Genomic DNA, 6063 nt, shown 5'->3' with positions numbered 1-6063 from the left:
GACTGATTTTTTTTTGCGATTTTTTCAGATTTGTTCAAAACTTTTTCAGATTTTTTTCCCTTTTCTTCTGAGATATTTTCAAATTTTTTTTGAGATTTTTTCGGATTTTTTTTCCGATTTCTTTCGGATTTTTTTTTTTTTTTTGCAATTTTTTACAGATTTTTGGGGGCCGGATTTTTTTGGGGGTGATTTGTGGTGGGGGGCGGGGCTGGAGGGGCGGGGGGGAGGGGCGTGACCGATCAAACCCCTCCCCCTTCCCCCTCCCCTCCCCCCCCAAATCCCAGAAATTTGGGTCAAAATTCTGAAATTTTTTGTTTTTCTCCATTTTGTGGAAATTTCGGGGATTTCGGGACGGGGGAGGGGGGAGGGGCTCAGGGGGGTGGGGGCGGGGCGCTGACCCCTCCCCCACCTTTCTCCAGGACGTTCTTTCCCCTCCCCCGCGGCCCGGCCGGAGCCGTCCTGAGCAAAATGGCGCAGGCGTGAGTGGGGTCACCCAGGGGTCACCCAGGGGTCACTCAGAGGTCACCCGGGGGTCAGGGGTCACCCGGGGGTTACCCAAAGGTTCAGGGGTCAACCAGGGGTCAGGGGTCTCTCGGGTCACTCAGGGGTCACTCAGGGGTCAGGGGTCACCTAAGGGTCAGTCAGAGGTCAGGGATGACTCGGGATCACTCAGGGGTCACCCAGGGGTCACTAAGGGGTCAGAGGTCACTCAGGGGGGTCATTCGGGGGGTCACTCACAGGTCAGGGGTCACTCAGAGGTCAGGGATGACTTGGGATCACTCGGGGGGTCACCCAGTGGTCAGCGGTCACCCAGGGGTCACTGAGGGGTCCAGAGGTCACTCAGGGGGTCACTCATGGGTCGGAGGTTACTCAGGGTCACTCAGGGGTCACTCATAGTTTAGAGGTCATTCAGGGGTCGCTCACGGGTCAGAGGTCACCCAGGGGTCACCAAGGGGTCAGAGGTCACTCAGGGGGTCATTCGGGGGTCACACACGGGTCAGGGGTCACTCAGGGGTCACTCTGCCCCTCCCCCAGGCTGGTGCTCCGCCCCTCCCTCCTGAGGCAGCTCCGGCGCCGCGGCATCCAGGTGAGAGGGGGCGGGGGTCAGGTGATGAGGGCGGGGCCAATGGGAAGGGGGCGTGGCCTCTCTATCCCCTCCCCCCCCGAGCCGCCCAAGGGTGGGGGCGGGGCCGAATCTCCCAATTTTTTGGGGTGAAAAATGCGAATTTTGGGGGTGGGGGAGGGGCCCGGGAGCCATTTTGCGGTGGGGGGCGGGGCCAAATTTGCATATTGGGGGATTGACTCGGGGTTTAATTTGGGGGTGAATTTGGGGTTAATTTGGGGTAAATTTTGGTTGAATTTTGGGTTAATTTCGAATGAATTTTGGGGGGATTTTTTTGGGGTTTAATTTTGGATTAATTTGGGGTTAATTTTGGGGTTAATTTGGGGGTTTTTTTTGGGGTTTTTTGGGGTGAATTTGGGGTGAATTTCAGATTAATTTTGGGGGTTAATTTGCAGTTAATTTGGAGTTAATTTGGAGTTAATTTGGGGGGCAGTTTTGATTGAGTTTTAGTCGAGTTTTTTGGGTTTATTTCCACCTCATCTCGGGGTTTCTTCGGGTTTGATTTTGGGGTGAATTCGGGATGAATTCGGGGTTGACTTGAGGTCAGTTTGGGGTTAAATTTGGGGTTGAATTTTGGATTAATTTTGGATTAATTTCAGGTGAATTTTGGGGTTAAATTTGGATTAATTTTGGATTAATTTCAGGTGAATTTTGGGGTTAAATTTGGATTAATTTTGGATTAATTTCAGGTGAATTTGGGGGGGAATTTTGGGTGAATTTTTGGGTGAATTTCAGGGTTAATTTGGGGTTAATTAGGGCGTTAATTAGAGGTCAATTAGGGGTTAATTAACCGCCCCCCAGGTGTGGCTGTGGGTGCCGAACGAGGAGCGCGACTTTGCCGAAGCCTTCGGCCTCGGCGCCACCGCCGTCATCACCGACTACCCCGCCCGACTCCGGAAGTTTCTGGAAGGTCCCCGGCGGCCCCGCCCCGGGGGCGGAGCCTGAAAAAGGGGGAGGGACGGGAAAAAATGCTGTCGGAAAAGTGAAATAAAAACGGTGTCGGAACGAACCAAAAAAAAAAACAGGATGAAAATGACCCAAAGTGACTCAAAATGGGCCCGAAAATGACCCAAAAAAGACACAAAAAATGACCAAAGAATGACCGAAAAATGGCTCAAAATAGGCTCAAAAATGGCCCTAAAAAGACACAAAAAAATGACAAAAAAAGGCTCAAAAAATGACCTAAAATGACTCAAAATGGGCCCAAAAATGACCCAAAAAAGACAGAATAAATGACAAAAAAATGACCAAAAAATGGCTCAAAATAGGCTCAAAAATGGCCGTTAAAAGACACAAAAAAAATGACAAAAAAAGGCTCAAAAAAATGACCCAAAACAACCCAAAATGGGCCCAAAAATGACCCAAAAAAGACAGAATAAATGACAAAAAAATGACTGAAATAGGCCCAAAAAAATGACCCAGAATGGGCCCAAAAATGATGCAGAAAAGACAGAAAAAATGACAAAAAGACCCTAAAAAATGACCCAAAACGACTCAAAATGGGCCCAAAAATGACCCAAAAAAGACAGAATAAATGAGCAAAAAAAGGCCCTAAAAATGACCTAAAACAACCCAAAATGGGCCCAAAAATGACCTCAAAATAGGCTTAAAAGAGGGACCAAAAAATGACCCAAAATGACTCAAAATGGGCCCGAAAATGACCCCAAAAAGACACAAAAAAATGACTCAAAATATGCTCAAAAATGACCCGAATAAGACAAAGACAAAAAAGGCTCAAAAAATGACCCAAAATGACTCAAAATGGGCCTAAAAATTACCCCAAAATAGGCTCAAAAATGTCCAAAAAAGGCCCTAAAAATGACCCAAAACTACTCGAAATGGACCCAAAAATGGCCCCAATAGAGACAGAAAAAATGGCCAAAAAATGACTCAAAATAGGCTCAAAAATGACCGAAAAGACACAAAAAATGACAAAAATTAGGCCCTAAAAATGACCCAAAATGACTCAAAATGGGCCCAAAAATGACCCCAAAAAACGACAGAAAAAATGACCGAAAAATGACCAAAAAATGACTCAAAAATAGGCTCAAAAATGACCCAAGAAATGACCAAAAAAGGGACTAAAAATTACCCCAAAACGACTCAAAATGGGCCAGAAAATGACCATAAAAATGACAGAAAAAATGGCCAAAAAATGACTCAAAATGGGTCCAAAAATTACCCAAAAAAGGCACAAAAACTGACGTAAAAATGACCGAAATAGGCCCAAAAAAATGACCCAGAATGGGCCCAAAAATGATGCAAAGAAGACACAAAAAATGACAAAAAAGACGCTAAAAAATGACCCAAAACGACTCAAAATGGGCCCAAAAATGACCCCAAAATAGGCTCAAAAAATGACCAGAAAAAGACCCTAAAAATGACCCAAAAAAGGGCCCAAAAAATGGCCCCAAATGACTCAAAATAGGCCCAAAAATGACTCTAAAAAGACAGAAAAAATGGTCAAAAGATGACCAAGAAATGGCAAAAAAATGACAAAAAAAGACTCAAAATAGGCTCAAAAATGACCAAAAAATAGGCTCAAAAAATGACGAAAAATGACCCTTAAATGGACCCAAAATGACACGAAACGGGCCCGAAAATGACCCAAAAAAGACACAAAAATTGTCCAAAAAAGGCCCAAAAAATGACCCCAAAAACAAGCTCCAAAAATGACCGTAAAAATGACAAAAAAAGGTGCTGAAAATGACCCAAAATGACTCAAAATGAGCCCAGAAATGACCTGAAAAAAGACAGAAAAAATGGCCCCAAAAATGACCAAAAAATGGCCCCAAAAACGACCTAAAAATGAGGAAAAAATTGTCCCAAAACTGCAAAAAAAAGACTCAAAATGGGCTTCAAAAAATGACATAAAAAGGGCCCAAAACCGACCTAAAGCAGCCCAAAAAATGGTCCCAAAAAATGACCCAAAAATGGCCCCAAAACCAACCCAAGAATGGTGCCAAAAAAATTGATCCAAAAATGGCCCCGAAGGGACTCGAAATGACCAAAATGACCCAAAAATGACTCAAAATGGTCCCAAAACGACCCAAAATTCACCCAAAATGACCCCAAGAAATGGTCCCCAAATGACTCATATTTACCCAAAAATGACCCAAAAAATGACCCAAAAATGACCCAGGACCGACCCAAAATTCACCAAAAATGACACAAAATTACCCAAAATTACCCCAAACGACCCAAAATTCACCGAAACTGTCCCAAACTGACCCAAAATGACCCAAAACGACACAAAATTCACTGAAAATAATCCAAAATGACCCAAAAAGGCCCCAAACGACCCAAAATTTGCCAAAAAATGACCCAAACTGACCCCAAAGTAACCCAAAATTCGCCAAAAATGGCCCAAAATGACCCAAAAGAGCCCAAAATTCACCCAAACTGACCCAAAATGGCCCCAAATGACCCCAAATGACCCAAAATTCACCCAAAATGACCCAAAAAGGCCCAAAACGACCCGAAATTCTCCGAAAATGACCCAAAATGATCCAAAACTACCCAAAATTCACTGAAAATTACCCAAAAATGACCCAAAACGACCCAAAATTTTGCCAAAAATGGCCCAAAATGACCCAAAAGGGCCGAAACAACCCAAAATTCCCCGAAAATGACCCAAAATGACCCAAAAAGGCCCAAAACGACCCAAAATGACCCAAAATGACCCCAAATGATCCAAAACGACCCAAAATTCACTGAAAATTACCCAAAAATCACCCAAAATGACCCAAAATTCCCCAAAAATGACCCAAAATGGCCCCAAATGACCCAAAATTCACCAAAAAATGACCCAAAATGACCCAAAAAGGCCCAAAACGACCCAAAATTCACCAAAAATGGCCCCAAATGACCCCAAATGATCCAAAACTACCCAAAATTCACTGAAAATGACCCAAAAATGACCCAAAACGACCCAAAAATTTGCCAAAAATGGCCCAAAATTACCCAAAAGGGCCGAAACGACCCAAAATTCCCTGAAAATGACCCAAAATGGCCCCAAATGACCCAAAATTCACCACAAATGACCCAAAATGACCCAAAATGGCCCAAAACGACCCAAAATTCACCAAAAATGGCCCCAAATGACCCCAAATGACCCAAAATTCACCGAAAAATGGCCCAAAATTCTCCGAAAATGACCCAAAATGGCCCCAAATGACCCCAAATGACCCAAAATTCACCAAAAATGACCCAAAATGACCCAAAAAGGCCCAAAAACGACCCAAAATGACCCAAAATGACCCCAAATGACCCCAATTTACCCCCAAACTGAGCCAGGCCTGGCCCCTCCCCCCCCTCCCCCCGGCCCTGGGATTTGCAGGGGTGGGGGAGGGGCCGCCCTTTCCCCTCCCCTCCCTCCCCTCCCCCCCCCGTCCGGGTCCAGCGGGGGTCGCTCCGGGGGGTGGGGGAGGGGCCGGGGATGGACTTTGAAGGGTGGGGGAGGGGCGGGAGCAAGGGGGGTGGGGGAGGGGCCGGGGAAAGGACTTTGAGAGGTGGGGGAGGGGCTCGGGGAGGGGTGGGGGAGGGGATTGAGGAGGGGGTTCAGGGTGGGGGAGGGGCGGGGAAAGGACTTTGAGAGGTGGGGGAGGGGCCTCTGGGAGGGGTGGGGGAGGGGATTGAGGAGGGGGTTCAGGGTGGGGGAGGGGCCGGGAAGGGACTTTGAGCCGTGGGGGAGGGGCTTCGGGGGGGAGGGGCTTTGGGATAGAATTTGAGGGGTGGGGGAGGGGCCAGGAAGGCACCTTGAGGGGTGGGGGAGGGGGCTCTGCGGGGGTTCAGAGGGTGGGGGAGGGGCGGGGGATGGATTTTTAAGAGGTGGGGGGAGGGGCTTTGGGGGGTGGGGGAGGGGTTTAAAGGGTGGGGGAGGGGCTCTGAGGTGGGATTTAAGTCCCGGTCGAGGGTGGGGGAGGGGGCCGCGGGAGGGT

The 6063-nt window shown here is 47.2% G+C and overlaps 1 long non-coding RNA gene across 1 annotated transcript; it reads left to right on the top strand.

The window, feature by feature from the left end:
* Positions 1-416: 416 nt before the first annotated feature.
* Positions 417-3829, top strand: LOC136284563 (uncharacterized). The gene is made up of 3 exons (XR_010719233.1): positions 417-479; positions 1036-1087; positions 1925-3829. It is a non-coding gene; the product is annotated as an uncharacterized lncRNA (long non-coding RNA).
* Positions 3830-6063: the final 2234 nt, after the last annotated feature.

Source organism: Chamaea fasciata, unplaced genomic scaffold, assembly GCF_029207755.1.
Source record: "Chamaea fasciata isolate MVZ Bird 193981 ecotype frontalis unplaced genomic scaffold, bChaFas1.0.hap1 SCAF_1109, whole genome shotgun sequence".
NCBI lineage: Eukaryota > Metazoa > Chordata > Aves > Passeriformes > Sylviidae > Chamaea > Chamaea fasciata.
Note: the sequence above shows the minus strand (reverse complement) of the source record. Positions and strands in the feature narration are given on the sequence as shown.